Genomic DNA, 27,881 nt, shown 5'->3' with positions numbered 1-27,881 from the left:
AAGCCTCATAAGATCATGTCATAAGTGATGGGAGTAGAATCAGGCCAATCAGCCCATCAAGTCTACTCCACCATTCAATCATGGCTGATCTATCTCTCCCTCCTAACCCCATTCTCATGCTTTCTCCCCATAACCTCTGATACCTGTACTAATCAACAATCTATCTCTCTCTCTCTGCCTTAAGTATATCCACTGATCCTCTAAAAACATTCAAATTGTGGTCTGGTGAATACACAGATCCGTGGTAGCTCAGAGAGAGTAAATAATAGTACATTCTAGATGCCTCTGTCATTTACAGGACAATAACCTTGGTAATGGTTTTTGATATAATATGCAACAAGAATGATTTATGTATGTTATCATTTAAGAGAGCTGAGATTGACTTTAATTCATTGCTTAATTAGGCTCTGTACTCTGCTCCAATGATAACAGCCTCCCCTGTCCCCAGAGGAATATCCACTTCACATTTATGATCTCTTGAAGTTAATATGACCATTTAGTATCAATAAGCACTAAGCTTGAAGCAATATTGTCTTCTTAGGCAGTACCTTGGGGTTTGGGTTGACTTACCTCCACTCCAGTCTCATAGGTTAAGGGACAACCATTGAGACCAATTGGTGGATTCTGCTAGAGATGAGGTGGGAGCTGCTTGATGGAAAGTTTGTGAGGTATTGGGAAGTTTGTGAGGTGGTGCACACCTTTTACCATTTACACGTGGCTGCTATCTTCTCTCAATGAATGGACTCGTGGGACATGAATTTCCATGTGTATGAGACCTATGCTTTTTCAAGAAGACGTTGAGAATCGTTATTAAAAACATCTGTCTTTCTTTAACATTCCTCATTTTACTTTTGTTCCATTTTCTGAAAACATTTACAGCTCACCAAATAATTTTCCCTATCACCTGAGAATCCCCTAGTATGATGAAGCTCAGAACAGGGTATCTGTTTGGTGTTGGACATGTTAAACACGTGGCCTGCACATTGGAATAAAGATTTCACGGCAACATCTTGATCCAAAAATTAGTAGCTGTTAGACGACATCATCATCCAAACTGGAGATCCAAGGATATCCACATCACTCATACTGTAACTGGTGCCAATGATGGCTGGACTGACCACAACGTGAATCCACTCTGTTATATCCATCAACATGTCACATGTCACTTGCAAACGATCTGCTCATACCTGCTATCTTCCAAAACTATAATATATAATAATCCATAGGGATTCCAACATTAATCCCTGTGTATTACCATTGGTCACAGTCTTCCAATCATTAAAGCTACTCCACATGCTCACCTCTACCTATTATCTATCCAATTTTGGATTCAGTTTGCTAACTTGTGCTGGATCCCAAAGGCTTTAATCCAGTTGGGTTAGTGCCAAGAAATTCATCTGTCATGGATCATGCTCCATGCCAGCACCAACCTACCAGACTCTACCTTCAGACTTGTTCCATTAAATAGTTGCTGTATTATGTAACATGCCATGGCCAGCAATAAATTTCCAGGAACACATATCCATCATATCTTGAGATTAAATTCATTCCGTGCTGACAACTGATGAATGAAAATATTGGTAACAAAATCTGACTGATTTGGAGACCCGGTGGGTGAATTTGCTTCCAAATTGTACGCAATCTATGCGCATACATTTGATTTTCAAGTCACCCTGATCTTCAGAGTTTAGATGTCAGCAGGTCTGTCAGAAATACATAGGATAAGAAGATCATGCTAAAATAGAACAATGCTGAATTAATAGCTAATATGCCAAGGTGGGCCGGCTAATACAATGAATTCAACTCACATGAAGCATCAAGCAAGTGCAACAAGTGACAAGGTGCTGATGTTACTTCACAAAATTGCCCTTTTTGTTTACTTGTTAGCTATTGATTGATTTCAAGTAAAATAATGTTTGGTGTTTCAAACTGCCTTCAGAATTTGTAAATTCTGTTGGTCGTTGTATGCCAGAAGTAATAGTTCGTAGACTTCAAGGTTTCTACAATAACACCGCTCGTGGAATTAATATTCCGATGAAGAATGAGAAGAATGAACTGGACAAAGTGTTTAGAAGATGACCTGGATAGACAGATAGACAGATGCCTTTGGTCCACCAGATCCTTGCTGACCATCAACCACCCATCTACACTAATCTTGTACAAATTTGTTTTCACATATCGTTACCAACTCCCCCCAGATTCTACAACTCAACTACACACAAGGGGTAATTTACAATGGCCAAAAGGATGTACACTCAACATAAAGTTGCATCTGCCTAGGTTCCTCACTGCATCCACCTCAAGGGACAATGCATATGATTCAGTAAAGACATTTGTATGAAATATGTTGCATGCTTTAGCCACAATTCAATCAAAGTTGACTGTCCAAGTTCAAGTTCAAGTTACATTTATTGTCATGCACCAATTGGTACAGTGAGATTTGAGTTACCATACAGCCATAGAATAAAAAGAAAACAATACACGATAGAGTTTAACATAAACATCCACCACAGTAGAATCAACGTTCCCACTGTGAGGGAAGGCAATAAATTTCAGTCATCTTCCTCTTTGTTCACCCGTGGTCAGGGTCTTTGAACCCTCCGCAGTCGCCACTATGGAGGCCCTCTTGCCGGGATGATGAAACTCTGACGTCGGAATGGAAGAACCCTCTCAGCGGCTTGGGGTTTCCAAATCGGCCGCTTCCTACCGGAGACCGCGGCTCCCTAAGTCCACAGGCAAAGGTTCCCAGGACTCCGCGATGTTAAAGTCAGTGCCGCCCGTGACTGGAAGCTCCGCAAACCACAGTTCCACGTCAGCTGGCCCAACACTCCGGTGCTCCACACGGCGATCCTCGGTAAGGCATCGCCTGCTCCGCGATGGTAATTCAGTGCTGCGCCGCCACTGATGCTCCGGACGGTCTCCGGCAGGGAAGGCAGCGCCAATCCAGATAGTAGACCATGGGGGGGGGGGTGAAAATGCGGCTCGGAGAATAGACGCATCCCGACCAGGAAGTGACTGGGAAATGGAAAAGAGCAAAATATCACTTTTGCTAGTACATGACCTTGCAGTGATAGTGATTTGCCCAGCAGAGTAGGATGCCACTCTCAATTCAAGCCATTCTGTGTGTTTTATGTCTGAACTCTGAGATGTACAGAGGCTGGAAGGCATAGTTTGTCCAGATGACTTCTGATGTTACATCAAGCTCGTATGTTACGTTTGTGCAGCAGTTGTGCCGTATTAATTTTGCGACAGTTGGCAATGTCATTGAAATATAACTTTGCTGACAAGGTACACGATAGCGACATCTCTTAATGTTTTTGGCCTCTGACTCCCTTGTGCAACCATAAGAAATGATAGTAAAGGGCCTGTCCCACTAACGGGACTTTTCAGCGACTGTCTTCAACCTTCAGGTTCGAGGCCACTCGCCTGAAAAACCTCGAGCTGGATTGACCATCAGCGATGAAACCGCAAGCCGGATCAACCGTCTGCACACACACACACACATCACAAAGGCGGGGGCCAGGGAAAGCGGGGGAGTGCTGTCTCAAATTCACACCCATGATGAACAGGAAGGTAAAAGACAGCTGGCACAGTTACGGTATGTCCTTTAGAGAGCGCGGAAGGGGGGGGGGGGGGGGGAGAGAAGGGGGAAGAAGGGGGAGAGAAGGTGTGGAGCCACTTTTAAGAAGCCAGACAACTTTCAATAAAGTTTAGCGAGCATTTAACATTACCGGTCGGTTTTCCTTGGTTCTGAAAACTCCAATGAGCCAATTAAAATGCCCGGTCAGCAAAGGAGATTGCCTATGGCTACCACGACTGCCTAGTGACTCCACTGCACTGCACTACAAGTTCAAAAGAACTGTGCCGACCAATTTTTACTTGCGGAAAATTTTTCAACATGCTGAAAAAGTTTCCTCGAACAAACTGAGGCCGCGAGTATGCGGGAACTTCCCTCGAGCATGAAGGAGAGTTCCAGTGACCTCCTAGGACCACGTGTCGACCATGCTGCAAGTTTGAGTCGAGAGAAAACTCTTCTAAACTCGCAAATTAGGTCTCCACGGTGGGACAGGCCCTTAACCTGTATACAGCAAATTCTATGTTTAGTTTAGTTCAGTTTGGAGATATGGCGTGGAAACAGGCCCACCGAGTCCATGCCGACCAGTGATCCCCGTGCACTAGCACTATCCTACACATTAGGGAATATTTTACTGAAGCCAATTAACCTACAAACCTGCAAGTCTTTGGAGTGTTGGAGGAAACCGGAGCACCGGGAAAAAACCCGTGCGGACACGAGGAGAATGTGCAAACTCCACCCAGACAGCACCCGCAGTCAGAATCAAACTTTAGTCTCTGGCGCTGCAAGGCAGAAATTCCACCGCTGCACCATCATGCCGTGACCAGAACACTAATAGACACAATCTGCTCTAGCGTTGTCCTTACTCACAAGATGCCCAGGAGAAGCCGACAGTTCTCAGCAGAGCCAGTCACCAGTTGAGCATTCCTTGTACAAAGAAACAATAATCCAATTTCCAATTCCATGCCAGGTGCCATCTTATCTTTTGATGGTATTTAATCCTCTCTGGAGAGTACTGCATTATGTACCGGAGTGCTACAGACACTGAAATCATATCGCAGAGATCCTGGTGGCACTCTCTTTTGGCTCCGTGGAAATTACTATAAAGGCGCTCTGCTGCATTAGCTGAAGCATGGAAAAGAGGTAGAAACCAAGGAAGATGAGCAAATCCTCCAAGAGCCCTCCTCTGTGTGCAGCAGTGGCTAAAATAGGACAGAAAACTCTGGATATCTAACAATAAATATCATATAAACTGCCCACATGCATGGCACCAACCATGCAGCAGCCAGTCAGCATCCAGAGTTCAGTGCAGCAGACTCCAAATGTAAGCATTAAATAGATGAGCAGTCCTTTAATTCGCCCAGCTGCAGTGAACAGCTATAAACACATGCTCTGTGAGTGGACAATGTTTTTTTTTTGCGAAAGCAGGAATATATGACTGGATTTCAGCTGCAAATACTTTGTATGAACATTGCCTGACAAACAATGCCAATCTTTGCCAAATATCCTACAGTGTCTGTGCTTGGCAGGTCAAATCTCACGGATTATGCAATTTGTGCAGAATAACCATGTTTGCACAATTTATGGCAAAAAAATATTGAGATTCAAATACTCAGCACCAAATTCAGTTTCAAGCGAACATGATTGATTAAAAGTATGGTCTTTGCTTCCATTCCTGGTTTCTTCTTTTGAACTGTGAGTGATCATTGTAATGAGCATCATAATTGTCGACAACTGATCAAAGAGGCTTTCTCGTGCATTATCTGGATTACACAATCCTTTGGTTCCATTGCATTTTGTTAAATATAGGAAGTATTTTATAGTGAAATAAATACCATCAGGAACATGATTCCCAAAAGCTCCATAAATTATCCATCACTGTAAAATGGTGACTACAAATCTCTGTAATAAATCATGACTGTCTCCATTTTACATGGTAGAGGTCTTAGCCAACAAAAACAGGAGCTGGGGTTTTCCTATAAACTGCATCTTTATTGCACATAGTACTCATGATAGAGCATTGGATCATATTTCCTGGAATATTTAAAAGCTAGCAACAGCAAAAGTGGACATATTTCAATGTCCCTCATGCTTTGAAGATGTTAATACCTTTGACCATCAGGAGAAAAAAAACAAACATATCCTCATTGTTCATATGTTACAAAGCCCAAACATCTTCATGAAAAGCATTTGCATATTTATCTGATCAGACTTTTGGTTCCTAAGACTAATGCTTGTATCGGGTTTAATAACAACATGTACTCATAAAAAAAAAAGTTCTGATTACAATCAGATGAAAATGTTAATCAAGGCAAAGCAAATGTAAATTGAAACATGTTTTGGGATTCATAAATATTTTACAAGGAGGGCAACAATACATTGAATGAGACGAAATTTCACAATTAAACATTTGTTATCCATTTTCCTCTGCTATCTTCCACCTCCTCCAGAAGGCAGTGAACCTGACAGCTTGCAGAGTGCAAGTTGTTCCCTGGCATGCCATTCTGATTATCCACTTTTCACTTGTGTCCTCGATAAGGAGGATAGATTGTATTGTTCACTGCTGTATGATAAACTCATTGTGTTAAATCAACCACCCAACCCTTTTAATTTGCATAGGAATGAACTGCAGATGCTAGTTTAAACCGAAGATCTCTGGATAAATCTATGCATTTGGATAGGACAGGTTTGGAATGATATGGACCAAATGCTGCCAGGTGGGACTAGTGTAGCTGGGACATGTTGGCTGGTGTGGGCAGATTGGGCTGAAGGGCCTTTTTCCATGCTGTTTCACTCCATGACTATGACTAAAAGGAATAGGTGATGTTTCGGGTCTGAAGAAGTGTCTCGGCCCGAAACGTCACCTATTCCTTTTCTCCGGAAATGCTGCCTGACCCACTGAGTTATTCCAGCTTTTTGTGTCTATCTTCATTTCATTTGCATGTGTTCAGTGGAATTGAGTAAGGTGAATAGCAGAAACCAATTCCCATTTCTGAATCTATTTCCTATTAGCAAAGTTTAAAATATATCTTAGAGTGCTATTCGATTTAAGGGCAGTCTCTTTCTCTATAAAGATCTCTATATAAATAATTTCAAACAAGGCACACTGGATTGCAAAAGGAAGAGAAACCATGCTAAATTATACCTTCCCTAGCCTATTACGGCAGTTCTGTCAATACTCTGGCAGAAATTAGAATAGACTGAAGATCAAATCTGAGAGGTTCTGGGTTTTAAAGGTCCAGTTTCACACATGCCAATGCATTTAGCAATTGGATCTCGTGGGAATATAATCTAAATTTAAGTGCAAAACACCAGCTGATGTAGTTTTGTTCTTTAGGAAAAATTGTATTGACAAAATGACAAACATCACAAAGAAATACATTGTGAATAACTATACTGCCTGAAAGTCATATTTAACAGATAGGTATTACTCTCTCTTGCACAATGCTTTTACATTTTATAAATACATCAAGATAAATCCAATTATAGCCATTTTTTTGTGCAAACATTGTGATCAAAAATAATTCTATCAGTGGACTTCCAATATTGCAATTTCAATGCTGTATATGTTGGTAAACCTATTAACACAAGCCTTACAGGAGCGAATCATTTGTGATAGCCACTGTATCAGCACACAAAAAATATATTTTCACAGCGATTTAAATGTGGGTACAAAATTAATGGTAGCAAAAACGCAATACATAATCACACATAATTGACCTATTAATGTATACATGCTTGTATTTGATGATGATGATGATGATGATGATGATGATGATGATGATTATTATTATTATTATTATTATTATTATTATTATTATTATTATTATTATTATTATTATGTGACTGCTACTTACTAATCTAATTTCCTAATTTTAATTGTGATAATTTGAAAAAATGAAATAATTACAATGATACTTTGTCAAATTGCAAACATTTTTTGAAGCTAAATGATTCCCAATTGTCTAAGTTCTTGGGGGGGAAATACCATAAGGCAGTTCCATGAAGGTGACGGGGAAGGGAGAATTGTTGACAAAAGCAGATTATACTCTCCACAGATGCTGCATGTCCCGCTGAGTTACTCCAGCATTTTGTGTCTATCTTCAAATGATATTTAATGTTGCTAAATGTAGTGTATTGTGAGTGGACACATCTAGTTTCAAGCATGAGTTAAAAACAAACTGCTGCAGGAACTGAGCAGGTCAGGAAAATCTGTGGAGGGAAATAGACAGACAACATTTCAGGTGGAAATCCTTTAAATTAGTTTCAAGCATGTACACCCCATGCTGGATTAGGCTACGATACGAGAATATATGATATGATAGAACTTTATTTTATATTTGACTCCGGGAAGTTCATTCAGATTTACATTTGCACATGGACCAAGAGGAAATGTGTGCAAGGGTCCCAACTATATTTGGATGGCACATTATGCTCCCTGGTCCCAATACCATTGGATCTTGAAGCCACCTGGTAATGCTTGGTCCAAGCATCAAGGGCTTGAGCATCTCCTTTTGAATGACTTATCCCAACCTCTATACCCGATACCCCAACTGATGGCTAATACATCAGAATCCTTCTTGACCACCCTATCTACATGTGCCACCGCTTTCAGTTGGCCAAGATTAATTCAGTCATCTCAACAAAAGTTTCCACAGTTAGTATGTAAATGGATTGAAGTGACTTAAGAATCATTATTTGTTTTTAACTTTTGTTGCTTTGATTGCTAGAATCGAATGTCAATGAATCAGCCCTAACATGTAATTAAATACTGCATAATATGTTTTTTTCACATTCTCATTTTTGAGTTAAAATAGATATAAAATGGTTATCTTGTCTATTTCTGAGCCTAAATGTCCAATCTCAATTGCCCTTTTACGAATCAGCTCCCTGTGTTAATTTAATCAATAAAACAGCTTTAAGACACCCGAGATACCATCAGAGAAACAGATGTTCTAGAGATTTTCAATCCATTCAAGGTCAATAGATGAAAACTAATATCGTCATGTGGACTTCAAAACAAATATGTTGCAAGTAAACGTTTGAACAAGTCTTTGAGATTCTTTCTCTAAACAGTTTTGCTTATTTCATGTTTATGAATCATAGGAGCTGAAGTAGGCCATTCAGCCCATCAAGTCTACTCTGCCATTAATTTGTGGTTGATCTATCTTCCCCTCTCAACCCCATTCTCTCCCCACAACTTTATTAATCAAGACAATCTCTAATTTAAAAATACCCAATGACTCGGCCTCCACAACCATCTGTTGCAATGAATTTCACAGATTTACCACCCCCTGGCTAACAAAATTCCTCCTCGTCTCCTCTCTAAAGGCACGTCTAAATGCAAACATAGTTGTTAAATAAATCATAGTACAGGTGCACAACCTTTTATCCGGAGTTCCGGAAACCGAAAAGCTCCGAAAACCGGACATTTTTTCCAGGATGTCGTCTGCACACCAAAGCTCGCGTTTGGCGCCAAACTTGACCCGAAACGACCTACGGTCAACCCAGGTCTGTACTACTGTAGCGGCTGCCTCCTACCCGGAGACCGGGGAGACACTTAAACATCTGTAAATCATTGCTTAAATGTTGGTCAGTTAGTTTGGAGGGCTTTTATGTGAGGAGGGGGGGGGTGAAGGGGGAAACTTTAATTCTTAGCCCCCTACCTGGTCGGAGAGGCGGGGAGCGGGCAATGCCTTACCGGGTCGCCAGTGCAGTAAGCTCCGGAGCGCTGTGGCCGCCGACTTCCAACATCGCGGAGCTGGGGCTGCGGGCGTCCGGCCGCGGGCGACGCCGGTTGTAGCTCCGACCCCGGCTACTCTACCCCTGGCTGCGCGGCGCTCCAAATCCAGCGCGGCCCGCGGCCGGACGCCCGCAGCCCCAGCTCCGCGATGTTGTGTGTCGGCGGCCACAGCGCCCCAGAGCTTACCGCACGGCGACCCGGTAAGGCATTGCCCGCTCCCCGCTGGTATCCCAGCGCTGCGACGCCGCCGACTCCCAACATCGCGGAGCTGGGGCTGCGGGCGTCCAGGCCGCGGGCGGCGCTGGATTTGGAGTGCCAGCGCAGCCAGGGGTAGAGTTACCGGGGTCGGAGCTCCAACCGGCGCCGCCCGCGGCCGGACGCCCGCAGCCCCCAGATCCGCGATGTTGGGAGTCGGCGGCCACAGCGCTCCGGAGCTTACTGCACGGCAACCCGGTAAGGCATTGTCCGCTCCCCGCCTCTCCGACCAGGTAGGGGACTAAGAATTAAAGTTTCCCACTTCACCCCCCCCCACCACATAAAATCCCTCCACACTAACTGACTAACATTTAAGCAATGATTTACAATGATTCCCCGGTCTCCGGGGAGGAGGCAGCCGCTCCAGACTTTTCAAGCCGCCCGCGCTACCTACCTAATCTACGCTAAAAATCTTCCATTCGGAAATCTGAAAAATTCCGAAATCCAAGAAGTGGCTGGTCCCAAGGCTTTCGGATAAAAGGTTGTGCACCTGTACTCCAAAAAAAAAAAGCACATTATCAGGATTGATTTTGCAAGGTAACACCTGCACTGGGTACAGTGAACCCAAACTGGGTTAGGGGAAAGATGCAGCTTGCTGTCATGTTCTGGGGGATGTACAGTAGAGGACTCAGTTGAGGTCTTGCTGTGACAGGCTGAAGTGTGTGGCTGATGACTGGAACAGTGAGATGCCTGGGGAAGCAGTTGGCCCATTTTAAAGTATGCATGCAATGGAATGAACCTTTTAGAGTCCAACCCCAATTTGGCACAAGCTTTGCACAAGGCCTGGGACCTGTCATATCCATCATGGAATCTGAGGTGGTCAGCTACATTTCAATACTGGTGGAGCTTATTCAGTAAGCAGCATTTGCCTAACAATGTCTAAATGCAGACATAGTCATTTAATAAATCAAAGTACTGCAAAAAAAAAGGCAGCACCGTGGCACAGCGGTAGAGTTGCTTTCCTACAGCACCAGAGACCCGGGTTCGATCCGCAAGAGTCACAACAAGTCCATAATTGCAGTGACTCTTACAGTCGTACCTCCTTTGTAAATAGGACAGTTAAACAAAACGCAATGTACAGTCAACACAACAAAAATTGTAATGATCATTAGAGGCTTGTGATACTGGAAAAGGCAGATTGTACACATATGTACAGATAGATGTAACTTGCTAAAGGAACAGAGATATTGGCTAAGTTTAATGCACAGATTTTGAATGTCAATATAAGTATTCATCAAAGGTTAATCAGTAACATTATGTACAATATATTACATTAATTCAAAAATTGCTCCATAAACTCAAAACTAAGGAACCTTGCATTTGCTTGACAAATATGGTTAGTGTTTGAATATATATTTAATATTACGCTGCTGACTTTTCATTCTTCATCCTCAGCAATACGCTAATAGTCTCTTTCTCAGCATCACAATCATTTATCTGTTCCTATGATACATTGTACGAGGTGATTTTGTACTTTTTAAAAGGTGAGGATGATCTGAGCAGCTGTGAGCTCGGACCAAACTGTTGTGAACAGCATCATCCTATGACAAGCAGCTTCAACTAGTGAAAGTTACAGTTCGCAGATGGCTGCAATTTCCCCAGTCAGCATGACAAGTGCACTGGTTAAGTTGCATGAGTTCACTAAGGCTGACAACCTGAAAGATGACACTATGGAGACACTGTCACTTCCCTGGGCTTGCCCTCACACTTTGCATGTAGTGCAGTGACATACTCCACTTCTATTGGAGTCTTATTGATCTGCAATGGAAGCTGAGACTTTAGACTTTAGAGATGCAATCGCAGAAACACAGAGTCCGAGCCGACCAACGATCAACCATACACTAGTTCTATCCACTACTATCCTACACACTAGCGACAATTTACAGAAGCCAATTAACCTACAAACCCATACGTTTTTGGAGCGTGGAAGGAAACCGGAGCACTTGGAGAAAACCCACGTGGTCACAGGGACAATAAAATTGAATCTGAATCTGAATTTGAATCTGAAAAGGCACAGCCCAAAAGAAGGCAGCATCTTGCATCAACGATACCCACCATCGAGGTACATGCCCTCTTCTCGCTGCAACCATTGGGCTAGAAGTACAGAAGGCTGAATCCCACACTGCCAGGCTCAGGAACAGCTACTTTTCTACAATCACCAGGTTCTTGACCTGAGCTACAAACTGAACAAAACTGATCCTACCTCAACAACAGGACACTGTGGACCAGCTCTTGCACGACTTGTTTATCTAATTGTGTTTTGCATTAACGTCTTGCATTGGTACAGACTTTTTTTTTCATTGTCGTGCAGAATGTATTGATTATGTATGTATAGTTGATGTTTATGTGTGTTGCACAAGTCTATGTGCCTGTGAAGCTGCTGGAAGAAAGATTTTCATTGCACTCGTCCCTCAATGTACTTGTGCATATGACAATAAGCTAGTGTGTAGGAAGGAACAGCAGATGCTGGCTTACATTAAAGATAGCCACAAAATGCTGTAAAAACTCAGCGGCTCAGGCAGCATCTCTGGAAAAAAAGGGAATAGGTGACATTTCGGGTCGAGACCCTTCTTCACACTCATCAATTAACTCAACTTGATTTGGCATTCACCTATTTTGGGAATTGGCCTGGAAAACCAGTTTTTCGTATACAATTACCAAAAAGGTGATTGAGCAGATCTTGTGAGTGATCATTTCCAGATAACATAGCAGCCATCGGGAAATTGGATTGAGTTCTTCAAGCTTCAGTCATGCACCTAAAGATTCACCATTCACACAAGCCATTTTTTTCTCTTGCAAACATAAAGTGGTTCAAAGATAACCTTCATTCAATAGTCAGAAAATGGAGCAGTTTTTATTGGAATACCCAATGAGATGCAAATTAAATGACCTGCCTTCTGACATTGATGTATTGAACGAACCATGTACTATACTTGTCAGAATATTTTCTCATTCATTTTTCCTTGTTCCTTCATTGTTATGCACTTCAGTGTGATCTTTGTCATACTGATCACACTGAAGTGTGTCTGTTGGGACACATGCAGGTCCTACTTTCACAATGTCATCAAGCCTTGCACTGTTTCAAGCATGGATTTGCCCAAATGTGTGATTTTTTTCTTTTACACGATAAACGATTTTAAAAGGAAAATGATAACGATTTTCCACACCAAAAAGGTAAAATCCAATTTCCTTCATTGTGCAAGAGAAACCACAATGAGCCGGAGTAACTCGTCTGGTCAGGCAGCATCGCTGGAGAACATGTATAGGTGGCTTTTCGGGTCAGGTCCATTTTTCAGACTGATTGTGTGTGTGTGGGGTGGGGGTATAAAAATTGGAATGGAGGAGCAAGGCCTGGCAGGTAATAGGTTGATACGAGTGAGGAGGATTTTATGATAGGCAGATAGTAAGACAAAGGCCTGAGATGAAAAAACAGAAGGTGTGAGGCAATGGATTGAAGAGTTACGAATTGTGAAGCTAGGGAAATGAATGTAGGTGGAAGGGGAGGGGGTGGGAGAAATAGGTGTGATTCCAGTGAGGCACCAGGGGTAGGGGTGGGGGGGGGGGTGTTATGTGGGGGTAGAAGGGGGGAGGGTTACATAATTATCTAAAATTGGATAATTCAACGTTCATACCAACATTAGAAACATAGAAACATAGAAAATAGGTGCAGGGAGGAGGCCATTCGGCCCTTCGAGCCAGCACCACCATTCATTGTGATCATAGCTGATCGTCCCCTATCAATAACCCGTGCCTGCCTTCTCCCCATATTCCTTGACTCCACTAGCTCCTAGAGCTCTATCTAACTCTCTCTTAAATCCATCCAGTGACTTGGCCTCCACTGCCCTTCTGTGGCAGGGAATTCCATAAATTCACAAATCTCTGCGTGAAAAAGATTTTTCTCACCTCATTCTTAAATGACCTCCCCTTTATTCTAAGACTGTGGCCCCTGGTTCTGGACTCGCCCAACATTGGGAACATTTTTCCTGCATCTAGCTTGTCCAGTCCTTTTATAATTCTATATGTTTCTATTAGATCCACCTCATCCTTCTAAACTCCAGTGAATACAAGCCTAGTCCTTTCAATCTTTCGTTCACTAAATCTCGTTGCACTGATGTGCAATGACAATAAAAGATATTATTATCTTTCCTCATATGACAGTCTCGCCATCCCAGGAATCAATCCCGTGAACATACGCAGCACTGCCTCAATCACAAGGATGTCCTTCCTCAAATTAGGAGACCAAAACTGTACGCAATACTCCAGATGTGGTCTCACCAGAGCCCTATACCACTGCAGAAAAATCCTCTTTACTCCTATACTGAAATCCTTCGTTATGAAGGCCAACATTCCATTAGCTTTCTTCACTGCCTGCTGTACCTGTAAGCCAACTTTCAGTGACCGGTGTACAAGGACGCCCAGGTCTTGCTGCACCTCCCCCTTACCTAACCTAACCCCATTGAGATAATAATCAGCCCCCTTGTATTTGCCGCCAAAGTGGATAACCTCACATTTATCTATATTTTACTCAGAGTCACGTGAGTGATTCCGTGAAGAACCCGCTCAGCACACATGCGTGGCATTACGCCAGCAGTGCAACAAGCGGCTACAGCGGGAGTCCGGCGCTCCTGCTGCAATTTAAAAGAAGGACCGTCAGGTAAGTGAACTCAGGTCGGCTTTACTTTACTTACCAAAGGAGAGCCGGCTGATTTCTCTTTCAGAATGAGTACACCAAAGACAAGGCTCCCAAAGACATCTGTCCCCCGTTCGACTCCACCAGAGGAGCATTCCATCAGGGGGGGGCAGCAACAGGCGGTAGGAACGCTAACCGAGCGCTCCGCTATCCCCGACACCGTGCCGAGCCCAGCTCCGCTAGCGCCTGAGCAGCGGGCTGGAGGGAAAGCTACCAGGAAGAGCGTCCGGCCGGTGGTTTTCGACACGTCGGATGGGGACGTCTCTCCACCCAGGCGGGGGAGAGACAGCCGCATGAGCCGCATGGAGCGGCTCTTGGAGCACGTGCTCCAGCGAGGTGCGCCCCAGGAGGGGCGCTCTCGCAGAGGGTGGTCAGGCACTCCCTCCACAGTGCCTAGTGCACTGTCCATTGCTTCCTCCTTTCCAGAGGATAGCTTTGGTGACCAGGACTGGGCTGGTCAATAAGAGAGGGACGATGGCTGAAGATCTCGGGAGTATGCAAGGGGTGCAGGAACAGGAAGAGCTGCTTGGTGTAGTGGACCGCTACGTGGCAACCCCACGTGCAGGAAGACCGTTAGAAAGCCAAACTAGCGGCCAGCATCAACCACCTCTCCAATAGGGCTCTACAGGAGCAGGTGGTCAATGATGCTTAGAACATATACAGCCCGGAGAACTGTGAGTCCCTCAAAGTGCCAGCTGTAAACAGCCAAATCTGGGGGCACGTTGGGGCCAAACATCCGACACCAGGAGCTAAAACTGCAGCGGATCCTCTGGCTCCTGACGTCGGCCATCACTTTGTTTGCTCGTTCCGTGGACAACACCGAGATGACCACCACTCAACAAGATACTCTTGCGCTGTTGTGTAATACGCAATTTGAGATTAACAACCTGCGTAAAGATATAATAAAACCTGCCATCAATCCTAAATTTGCGGGGCTGTGCAAAACCCCAGCCTCTGAGTCAGACATACTGCTCTTTGGCAATGACCTACCTAAGCGAATGAAGGATATGGCCGAGGCCTCAAAAACTCACGGTCTCATGAAGGCAGGGCACTGGGACGAGCAAACCTAGACCACTAAACACCAAGTGGCAGCACCCCGTCGCGTCCACCAGTCGACGTCCACCATATAGGACTGGTGAAAGCTCACGGGTCCGCATTTTATCACCGTAAGTCTTTTTTAGACCAGGGCCCAGAGCGGACCCCATGGAAAATGCACCACCCCCCAACGTCAACGCCACATCAGACAACATGCAAGCCTCGTGGGACCGGCGGGAACCAGAGGAAATACCGATAACCATGGAGGTAGGTGGTCGGGTTCCTACCAGCATATAGAAAGAAGGGGCTAATACTAACAGGGGGGAGATTACACCAGTTTAAAGCAGCATGGGAGTCTATCACGAGTGATTCAGTATATACTCAATGGCATTAGTGGATACAAAATACAATTCATAACAGGTAAATTGCCACCAGTTCAACATTTACCCCAAAGGGTATTTTCCCTCTCAGTGAAAGAAAAATGAGAGGGACAAGTTGAACTGATGAGACTAATTACAAAGGGTATCATTGAAAAAACAAAACATGAACCCTTGGAATTTGTATCAAATATATTCACTAAAACCAAAAAAGATGGTGGATGTCGCATCATCATTGACTTAACATCACTAAATATGTTTGTTAAGTATATACATTTCAAAATGGAAACGTTTGTTACTGCCAAACAATTAATTTCCAAAGGATACTACATGGCAAGCATTGATCTTAAAGATGTTTACTATTCAGTACCTATTCACAAGGATCATCGCAGATACCTGAAGTTTACCTGGATGGGGCAAAATGGCAGTTTAAAGCGTTACCCAATGAGTTAACATCAGCCCCAAGATTATTCACCAAGATACTAAAACCAGCCGTGGCAATATTAAGAAGACAAAAACATATTGTCATGGCATATCTTGATGATATCTTAATAGTAGGCAAAACCATGGAATTGACTATGTCAGCTGTATCAGCTACCAAACAGTTGTTCGAAACCTTGGGATTTGTCTTACATCCAGATAAATCTAAGTTGAAGCCATCCACAACTATGGACTACTTGGGCTTCACAATTAATTCAGTCCATATGACTGTAACTTTGCCAAGAGACAAAACAGTTGCATTGGCACAATCATGCAACAATCTAATGGTCAACAAACAACCAACTATTCGATAAGTAGCAAGAGTAATTGGGAAAATGGTAGCAGCATTTCCGGCTACGCAATTCGGACCTTTGCACTATCAAAACTTACAAAGAGACAAGGTACAGGCACTAAAACGACATGCAGGTCATTATGATCGTGTCATGAAGTTACCCACTGAAGCAATATCAGAACTACAGTGGTGGGCAGAAAACATTTGGCATAGTTTCAGCCCTATTATCAACACTAACCCTACGATAGTTATCCAAACAGATGCCAGTGCTCAAGGCTAGGGGAGCAACTAACGCCATATCCAGCACAGGTGGTAGATGGACTAACCCTGAGTCGTCATTACTACTTACACTGGGCATAAATTATCTAGAGATGTTGGGTGCCTTCTATGGTTTAAAAGCATATGCATCAAATATGCATCACTTGCATGTTCGGTTACAAATAGATAATACTACGGTGGTGGCCTACATTAACCATATGGGCGGCATAAAATCGTTATCATGCGACAAGTTGGTTAACACAATTTGGCAATGGTGTGTCGAAAGACATATTTGGCTATCAGCAACTTACCTACCAGGTAAGCTAAATACAGTGGCAGACACCAGGTCACGTAAATTTAATGACAACATCGAATGGATGTTAAATCCCAAAATATTTGCAAAAATTGTCAAGCAATATGGCACTCCAGATATTGATTTATTCGCATCAAGGCTAAATCACCAGGTACCTATGTATGTCGCCTGGGAACCAGACCCTGAGGCAGCAGCGGTAGATGCGTTCGCACTGGATTGGGGAAATTTCTTCTTCTATGCATTTCCTCCCTTCTGCCTCATTAGTCGGGGACTACGCAAAATACAAATGGACTCTGCTTCAGGTATTTTGATAGTACCCGACTGGCCTACGCAGCCATGGTTCCCGATACTCCATGACATGGTTGTTGGAACTCCAATGACATTTCCCAGTGACCCAGAATTATTACAACACCCAGTGTCTGGCATAAGCCACCCATGCTATGAAAAAATCAAACTCCTGGGTTGCAGATTCTGAACAGACCATTGCTGGGACTGGGATTATCAGAACAAACTGTCGACACCATGTCAGCATCCCTCCAAACATCCACCAAAAAACAGTACTTGACCAATATCAAAAAATGGGAAAAGTACTGCCTGGATACAGTGACCACCTACACAACTGCATCAGTCACCAACGTACTGGAATTCCTGGCCAAACTTCACTACGAAGAAGGACTCAGCTACAGTGCCATCAACACAGCGAGAAGTGCCTTGTCTGCCTACTTAACACTAGCACCAGGACAACAGGCCATGGGATCTCACCCGCTGGTGGTAAAATTAATGAAAGGCATTTACAATACCAACCCCCCTAGACCAAGGTACACCCATATATGGGATGTCAGGGAGGTCCTGACTTATCTCAGGGGATGGCCACCAGCCATATCCCTCAGCATGGAACAATTGACACTCAAAACGCTCATGTTAATGGCACTTGTATCCGCACAGAGGGTCCAGTCTCTACATCGGTTACGACTGGACCACATGATTACAGCTCCAGACCAGATCTCGTTTATGATCCAGGCCAGGAACGCCTAGTCCAGTCGTGATATTCCGGGCTTACCCACCAGAACCACGGTTATGTGTCATGACCCACCTACTATCCTATATAGACACAACTAACAATATTCGAGGGAGTGAAAACGCCTTGTGGGTCAGTCATAAAAAACCTCATGGTCGGGTGACGAGCCAAACCATTTCGAGATGGCTCAAGCAGGTGCTAAAAGCTGCCGGGATTGACACTAACCTGTATAAATCTCACTCCACCAGGGCAGCATCCACGTCAACGGCGGAAAGAATGAACGTGCCGATGGACCACATCCTGGCTACAGCAGGATGGGCAAGGGAAACCACATTCAGGACTGTTTATCACAAGCTGTTGGCAAAACCTGTGTTATATGCAGAAACAATTTTACAGTCTGCAAATATTTAATTTAAGCCCGGGGGAGCAATTTTCTTTTTGTTGTTATTGTTAATAAATACCGTTTTTGTTTTTCATAAAACAGATTCATTGGTTGATTACGATAACACACTTCCTCCCTCAAAGACTTTGGCAGTGATGTAGTAATAACTGTTACACGGTTTGATATCACAGAGCTTTGAAATCTTCACGGAATCACTCACGTGACTCCGAAGTAAAATAGTAAGATTAAACGAGAACTTGCCAGTTTGAAGTTTGATCTGTATTTTATGAGGAGTTACGATGAGGGATTACGTGCCCTCCGCTCCCACCCTCAATAATATGGGTCAAATTCATAAACTGATGTCTCCTTATCTTTACTATGTTTACTTCAATAACTGTGTCTATCTGTGATTCCACACCGCTGCTTAAAGTATGCCAGTGCATGCGTGCTGAGCGGGTTCTTCACGTAATCCCTCATCGTAACTCCTCATAAAATACAGATCAAACTTCAAACTGGTAAGTTCTCGTTTAATCTTACTATTATACTGCATCTGCCACGCATCTGCCCACTCACTCAACCTGTCCAGGTCACCCTGCAACCTCCTAACATCCTCTTCACAGTTCGCACTGCCACTCAGCTTTGTGTCATCTGCAAACTTGCTAGTGTTGCTCCTAATTCCCTCTTCCAAATCATTAATATATATGGTAAACAGTTGCAGCCCCAACACAGAGCCTCGCAGCACTCCACTCGCCACTGCCATTCTGAAAAGGACGCGTTCACTCCTACTCTTTGCCAACCAATTTTCTATCCATGTCAACACCCTACCCCCAATACCATGTGCTCTCATTTTAGTCACCAGTCTGCCCGTGCGGGAACTTATCAAAGGCTTTCTGAAAGTCTAGATACACTACATCCACTGGCACCTCTTCATCCATTTTACTTGTCACATCCTCAAAAAATTCCAGAAGATTAGTCAAGCATGGTTTCCCTTTCATAATTCCATGTTGATTTGGACTAATCCTTTTACTGCTATCCAAATGCCCCATTATTACCCCTTTAATAATTGACTCCAGCATCTTTCCCACCACCGAAGTCAGGCTAACTGGTCTGTAATTCCCCGTTTTCTCTCTCGCTCCTTTCTTGAAAAGTGGGATAACATTAGCTATCCTCCAATCCACAGGAATTGATCCTGAATCTATTGAACATTGGAAAAACTATTTCTAGAGCCACCTCCCTGAGGACCCTGGGATGCAGAACATCAAGTCCAGGGGATTTATCATCCTTCAGTCCCATTAGCCTACCCAATACTATTTCTCGCCTAATGTAAATTTCTTTCAGTTCTTCTACCCCTTTGATCCTCTGTCCTCCAGTACATCTGGGAGATTGTTTGTGTCTTCCTTAGTGAAAACAGATCCGAAGTACCTATTCAACTCTTCTGCCATTTGCTTGTTGCCCATAATAATTTCACCCGTGTCTGCCTTCAAGGGACCCACATTTGACTTTGCTACTCTTTTCCCTTTAACATATCTAAAGAAGCTTTTACTGTCCTTCTTTATATTCCTGGCCAGCTTCCCTTCGTACTTCATCTTTTCAGCCCGTATACCCGTTTTGTTTCCTTCTGTTGTCCTATGAAAGTCTCCCAATCCTCTGGCTTCCGGCTACTCTTTGCTGTGTTATACATCTTTTCTTTTAGTTTTATTCTATCCCTAACTTCTCTTGTCAGCCACAGTTGACTTCCTACTCCCCTTAGAATCTTTCTTCCTTTTTGGAATGAAATGATCCTGCGTCTTCCGAATTATGCCCAGAAATTCCTGCCATTGCTATTCCACCGTCATTCCAGCTAGGATCCCTTTCCAGTCTACCTTGGCCTGCTTCCCCTCTCATGCCTTCATTGTCCCCTTTGTTCAACTGCATAATTGACACTTCAGATTTAACCTTCTCCTTCTCAAATTGCAGATTAAAACTAATCATATTATGATCACTACCTCCAAGCGGTTCGTTTACCCCGAGTTCTCTTATCATATCTGGTTCATTGAACAACACTAAATCCAGAATTGCCTTTTCTCTGGTTGACTCCATTACAAGCTGCTCTAAGAATCCATATCGGAGGCATTCTCCAAACTCTCTTTCTTGGGGTCCTGAACCAACCTGATCTTACCCAGTCTACCTGCATATTGAAATCCCCCATCACCACAGTGGCATTACCTTTGTTACATGCCAGTTTTAACTCCTGCTGCAACTTACACCCTACATCCGGGCTACTATTTGGGGGTCTGTAGATAACACTAATTAGTGTCTTCTTGCCGTTACAATTCCTCAACTCAATCCACAGAGACTCTACCTCGTCAGTCCCTATGTCTTCCCTCGCAAGGGACTGAATTCCATCCCTCACCAGCAGAGCTACCCCCCCTCCTCTGCCCACCTGCCTGTCCTTTCTATAGGATGTATAACCCTGAATATTAAGTTCCCAGGCCCGATCCTCCTGCAGCCACATCTCAGTAATCCCCACAATGTCATATCTACCAACCTCTAACTGAGCCTCAAGCTCATCTACTTTACTTCTTATACTTTGCGCATTCATATACAATACTTTTAATTCCTTACGCATCTCACTTTTCACATCGATCCCTATTACACTTGGCCATACTCTCCTATCCCTTTGTGAGCTTCCTTTCCCGTTAATTCTGGGATCATTAACTAACCCTTTACTTGCTTTCCATTTAACTCCGTCCTCGATTATCCCATTTGACACCCCACCCCACTTATTCATTTTGAAACCACCCGTGTAGCAGTGGCAAACCTGCCTGCCAGAATGCTGGTCCCCCACCTATTAAGATGCAATCCGTCCCTTTTGTACAGTTCCCCCTTACTCCAAAACAGATCCCCAGTGATCTAAGAATCTAAATCCCTGCCCCCTGCACCAATTCGTCAGCCACACATTCAGGTCCCGTATCTCCCTGTTACCTGCTCTTCGCAAGCACGAGGAACTGGAAGCAAACCGGAGATAACAACCCTGGAGGTCCTGCTTTTCAGCATTTTTCCGAGCTCTCTAAAGTCACGCTGCAGAATATTCATCCCCTTCTTTCCGACATCGTTTGTGCCGACATGCACTACCACTTCCGCCTGTTCACCTTCGCCCTTGAGGATTTTCTGCACTCTGTCCATGACATCCTGGATCCTGGCACCAGGAAGGCAGCACACCATCCTCGAATCCCGTCTGTTCCTGCAGAAACCCCTGTCCGTACCTCTCACAATGGAGTCTCCAATTACAATGGTGGTGTCTGACGTTGGCCTCTTCGGTGTTGGCTCAACAGCCCTTTTTGCTTCGCCAGCCAGTCCGCCGCTCATTGTGATAACGTCTTCTGTCCCGACAGCTTCTAAGTGGGTGAACCTGTTCACAAGAGGTACAACACCCGGGGACCTTTGCATTCCATGTTTCCCTCCCTTTCTCACCGTCACCCACCTTCTCTCTTCCAGTACTTTGTGAACCAAGGAAATGCAGAGTGGGCTCTGTGGAAGGTGGAGATGGGAAGATGTGACTGGTAGTGGGATCATCTTGGAGGTGACGGAAATTTTGGTGAATGATATGTTGGATCCAAAGACTGGTGGGGTGAAAGGTGAGGACCAGGGACCTCTATCCTTGTCCTGTCTGGGGAGAGGGGGACCAGTTTTCCACTCCTAAAGCGTTCAACCATATCCGTCAGCCTCCAACTATTAACTTTGTACTATTGTGTAGGAAAGAACTGCAGATGCTGGTTTAAATCAAAGGTAGACACAAAATGCTGAAGTAACTCAGCGGGACAGACAGAATTTCTGGAGAGAAGGAATGGGTGACGCTTCGGGTCAAGACCCTTCTTCAGACTGATCATTTTATACTCTTTCTTGCTTTATCCTTCCAAAGTGCTTCCCAAAACTATCTATTGTCCATAAGCTCATGTCATTTATTGGTCTTTGTTAATGCTTTGTTTTTATTTTGGTGTTATTCACCTATTTGAATATTCTTGGCTACAAATCCCTACTCAATTGCATGATCTCAAGAATTCAATACTGGATGCTTTCTACTACTACTAGAATATGAGATTTGCTCCATTTCTTGGCTGGATTATACGTGGAACCCCATTGACATTTTAATTAACTTGCACACTAGATGAAGTTGGCAGAAAGCAATCAAGGGCACTTAAAATGTAAAGGTTTCCTAATTGATATCACAAAGAGACAACCATGGCTTTCCAGGTTCTTATAGAGTCACAACAGACCCTTCAGCCCATCAGGTGCCATCAATGTTCTATCCACACCCCACCCACCTTGCTTCCAGAATATCTTCACAATCCATCCAAACTTCACCTTCCTACCTACCCATTCCGGAACAACTGTATTTAAAGAAATGTAACATAAGCAAATTTGCAGATGACACAAAGCTGGGTGGCAGTGTGAACTGTGAGGAGGATGTAATGAGGGTGCAGGGTGACTTGGACAGGTTGGGTGAGTGGGCAGGTGCATGGCAGATGCAGTATAATATGAATAAATGCAAGGTATTCCACTTTGATGGCAAAAACAGGAAGGCAGATTATTGTCTGAATGGTGTCAAGTTGGGAAAAGGGGAAGGACAACGGGATCTGGGGGTCCTTGTTCATCAGTCACTGAAAGTAAACATGCGGGCACAACAGGCAGTGAAGAAGTGTTGTACTTCCGGTGGCGCTGGTGCCAGCAGCCTCCACCTACAGCCCTGTATCTTTTTGTTTTTTTGTTTATTTAGTTATGTAAAAGTGTGTTTTTTTGTGGTTTTTTTGTGTTTTTATGTGGGGAAGAGGGTACGGTGCGGGGGATACCGTTCTTCAGCCGCTTCCTGGTGAAGACGCGACTATTATTCAAGTCGCGTCCTCGCCCCCCCCCCCCCAGCGGCCTACCTACTGGATTAGCACGGCCTTTCCTGCCGGGATCGACCAGAGCTCCAGCAGCGGCGGGACAGCGCTGTAACATCGCGGGGCTGGCGATGCCTTACCGGGGATCGCCATCTGGAGCCCGGAGTGCTGGACCTGCGGCACCGACATCATGGAGCTGCGGTTTGCGGGTTCCCAACGCGGGCGGCGCTGATGGACAGCGCGGGGTCCTGCGACTCTGCCCGGCTCGGCCTGCGGACTCGGGAGCTGCGGACTCCGGCTGCGGGAGGCGGCTGATCAGGAGGTCCGAGCCGCTGAGGAGGATGTTCACCGTCGGGGTTCGGCGTCGGCGTTCCACCAGCCCGGCATGAGGGCCTGAACATCGGGTCACCCGGGGCAGCGACTGCGGGTGCTAGGAAGGCCTCGACCACGAGTGAACATCTGGGAAGAACAGAGGGGAGGCTGGCTGGACTATGGTGCCTTCCTCACCTTGGTGCCACTGTGTTATGTTGTGTCGTGGACTTTCAGTGTTTGTGCTTTTTTTTTTAATTCTATTTTATTTTTAATATGTTTTATTATTTATTATTATTTATTTATTTTTATTTTTATGATACTGCCTGTAAGGGAAATTCATTTCGTTGTCTCTAACTGAGACAATGACAATAAATTTGAATACAATACAATACAATACAAAGAAAGCTAATGGCATGTTGGCCTTCATAACAAAAGGAGTTGAGTATAGGGGCAACGGTGTCCTACCGCAGTTACACAGGACCCTAGTGAGACCACACCTGGAGTATTGTGTGCAGTTTTAGTCTCCAAATTTGAGGAAGGACATTCTTGCTGTTGAGGGAGTGCAGCGTAGGTTCACGAGGTTAATTCCCGGGATGGCAGGACTGTCATCTGTTGATAGAATGGAGCGGCTGGACTTGTATACTCTGGAATTTAGAAGAATGAGAGGGGATCTTATTGAAACATATAAGATTATTAAGGGATTGGACACACTAGAGGCAGGAAACATGTTCCCGATGTTGGGGGGAGTCCAGAACCAGGGGCCACAGTTTAAGAATAAGGGGTAGGCCATTTAGAACAGAGATGATTAAAAACTTTTTCACCCAAAGGGTTGTGAATCTGTGGAATTCTCCGCCTCAGAATGCAGTGGATGCCAATTCTCTAGATGCCTTCAAGAGAGAGTTAGATAGAGCTCTTAAAGATAGGGGGATATGGTGAGAAGACAGGAACGGGGTACTGATTGTGGATGATCAGGCATGATCCCAGTAAATGGCAGTGCTGGCTCGAAGGGCCGAATGGCCTACTCCTGCACCTATTGTCTACTGTCTATTGTCTATGGCCTTAGTAGTAAAATACCAAGGCTTCCTATGAGAATTAAAATTAACCTCTAATTTTTTTCTGAATTAACGGTCTATTAATTAGTTTACAGTTACTAAGAATGCCTTTTCCTATCTCTTCTTGACTTCAAGCATTATATCAGAAATCTACCAGTAAGAATTATTAGAAAAATAATAAAAACAGGATCCTACACTGCCATTCAGACCATTTATGGATGATCCAATGTTGGTCTCAATGCTACTTGCTCTCTCCACATAACCTTTGACTCCCTTCTAGTTCAAAAGTTGTCCGTCTCCACCTTGAATATATTCAATGTGTCCACCTCCTCAGCTCTCTGGTGCAACAAAATAGTAAGATTAAACGAGAATTTACCAGTTTGAAGTTTGATCTGTATTTTATGAGGAGTTACGATGAGGGATTACGTGAAGAACCCGTCCAGCACGCATGCGCGACATACTTCAAAGCAGCGGTGTGGAATCACAGACAGACACAATAATTGAAATAAATATAGTAAAGAAAAGGAGAGCTTAGTTACCAGTTTGATCTCTATTATTGAGGGTGGGAGCGGAGGGCACGTAATCCCTCATCGTAACTCCTCATAAAATACAGATCAAACTTCAAACTGGTAAGTTCTCATTTAATCTTACTATTTTACTTCGGAGTCACGTGAGTGACTACGTGAAGATTTTAAAGCTCTGTGATTTCAAACCGTGTAACAGTTCATACTTCACTCGCTGCCGAAGTCATTCGAGGGAGGAATCGTAATCGTTATCGTAATCAACCATGAATCTGTTTGTAAAACAAAAATGGTGTTATCAACAATAACAAGACAAATGCTCCCCCGGGATTAAATTATATATTTGCAGATTCTAATGTTATTTCTGCAACCGATACAGGTTCTGCCAGCGGCGTGTTACAAAGTTTGGAACGTATACTCCCTAGACCATCCCGCTGTAGCCAGGATGTGGTCCATAGGCACGTCCATCCTCTTAGTCACTGACGTGGAAGCTGCCATGGTGGAATAAGATTTATACACGTTAGTATTTACTCCAGCAACTCCTAGTACCTGCTTGAGCCACTAGAGGTAGTTTAGCTCGTCACCCGACCATGAGGTTTCTTGTGACTGACCCACAAGGCTTTTTTCTCTCCCTCGGGTATTTCTTATTGTGTCAATGTAGTTCATTAAGTGGGTCATGACACATAACCGTGGTTCAGGTGGGTATGCCCGGAATTCCATGACTGGACCTGATGTTCCTGGTCTGCTCTGTTTGGCCAGCCCCTGAATGGAAAATGTGACACTATCAGGTGTTATCACCATGTTGTCCAATCGCAGTAGATGGAAGAACTGGGTCTTTGTGCTGAGGTAAGGCCGTCAGCATATCCATCTTCAGGGTAGGCTGTTCCAGGGTGAGGGACCTGGCTGGTGATCATCCCCTAAGGTACGTCAGGACCTCACTGACTTCCCAATTTGGGTGTACCTAGTTCTGGGGAATGGGAATTGAATATACCTCTCCTGAATTTGATCACCAGTGGGTGGTACCCTTGCCCTGTTGTCGTGGTGCCTGAGTTGAGTACGCTGACAGAGTACTTCTAGCTATATTGATGGCGCAGTAGCTGAGTCCTTCATTGTGGTGAAGGCCTGCCAGGAACTCCAGTACAGGTTTTGTTGTAGTTGAATGTGTAGTTCCTGAGTTTGAGCAGTTTCTTCCCAGGTATGTTCCCTAGTGGATATGCGTAGAAAGAAGGGGAGAACATAGAGATTAGTCCCCCCCCCCCCCCACCTCAATATGCGGAAATGTATCCTAGCCGCTGCCTTGAGTTGGTTTCATGCGACATACATTGGTACGTGGCGATTCAATTGGAATATAAGGTAATCGATATCTGGTGTCCATATTGCTTTGTAATCTCAGCAAATACTTTTGGTTTAAATGTTCGTTTACAATATTTAGCTCACCTGATAGGTAAGTTACTGATGGTCAAACATGTTTGACGACATACGGTTACCAATTGTTAAATAAATTGTCACATAATATCGATTTTATTCCGCCCAAGTGGTTTGGTATATGCCACCACTGTGATGTTGTTAATTAATGAACGAACATGCAAAATGGTGCACTACTGAGCAATATGCTTGCCCAATAGTAAGTAAGTTTTATTTATATAGCACGTTTTAAGTCAACTCGCATTGACACCAAAGTGCTTTACAAAAATAGATAATACGTTTGCATACCATACAAAGGGGTTAACAAATAAAGAAAATGGACTTAACACATATAGAGTTCTACACAAACGCCCCCCCCCCCCAGCAGAATCAGTTGTACAGGGTCTTGGTGAGACCACACCTGGAGTATTGCGTACAGTTTTGGTCTCCTAATCTGAGGAAAGACATTCTTGCCATAGAGGGAGTACAGAGAAGGTTCACCAGACTGATTCCTGGGATGTCAGGACTTTCATATGAAGAAAGACTGGATAGACTCGGTTTGTACTCGCTAGAACTTAGAAGATTGAGGGGGGATCTTGTAGAAACCTACAAAATTCTTAAGGGGTTGGACAGGCTAGATGCAGGAAGATTGTTCCCGATGTTGGGGAAGTCCAGAACAAGGGGTCACAGTTTAAGGATAAGGGGGAAATCTTTTAGGACCGAGATGAGGAAAGCTTTTTTCACACAGAGAGTGGTGAATCTCTGGAATTCTCTGCCGCAGAAGGTAGTTGAGGCCAGTTCATTGGCTATATTTAAGAGGGAGTTAGATGTGGCCCTTGTGGCTAAAGGGATCAGGGGGTATGGAGAGAAGGCAGGTACAGGATACTGAGTTGGATGATCAGCCATGATCATATTGAATGGCGGTGCAGGCTCGAAGGGCCGAATGGCCTACTCCTGCACCTATTTTCTATGTTTCTATGTTTCTATGTTTCCCAGTAGCTAGACCCTCGTGTTTCTTAGTGGGAGGGTAGACCCTTTGGGGTGCAAGCTGAACTGGTGGCAAGATATTAATTCTATTCCCCTTGAATATTTTTTGGTATATAACTACCAAGAGTGATAGCTTCCCAACCAGGTGTGATTCCCCCACCCCCCCCCCCCCTCTGTTAGTACAAACCGTTCACCTTTATGTGATGGTAGGAACCATACTTATCTGTCTTCACTGTTGGTTGGTGGTGTGTTCATTTCTTCGGTTTCTGGATCCTTGTCTGTAGAGATGGTGTTGTTGGGGGTGGCGCATTTTCCATGGAGCCCCC

The 27,881-nt window shown here is 44.2% G+C and overlaps 1 protein-coding gene across 2 annotated transcripts in view; it reads right to left on the bottom strand.

The window, feature by feature from the left end:
• prdm6 (PR/SET domain 6) overlaps positions 1–27,881 on the bottom strand; it is a 228,440-nt gene that overhangs the window by 187,222 nt on the left and 13,337 nt on the right. The window lies entirely within an intron of this gene.

This window comes from Amblyraja radiata, chromosome 3 (assembly GCF_010909765.2).
Source record: "Amblyraja radiata isolate CabotCenter1 chromosome 3, sAmbRad1.1.pri, whole genome shotgun sequence".
NCBI classification, from domain to species: Eukaryota; Metazoa; Chordata; class Chondrichthyes; order Rajiformes; family Rajidae; genus Amblyraja; species Amblyraja radiata.
Note: the sequence above shows the minus strand (reverse complement) of the source record. Positions and strands in the feature narration are given on the sequence as shown.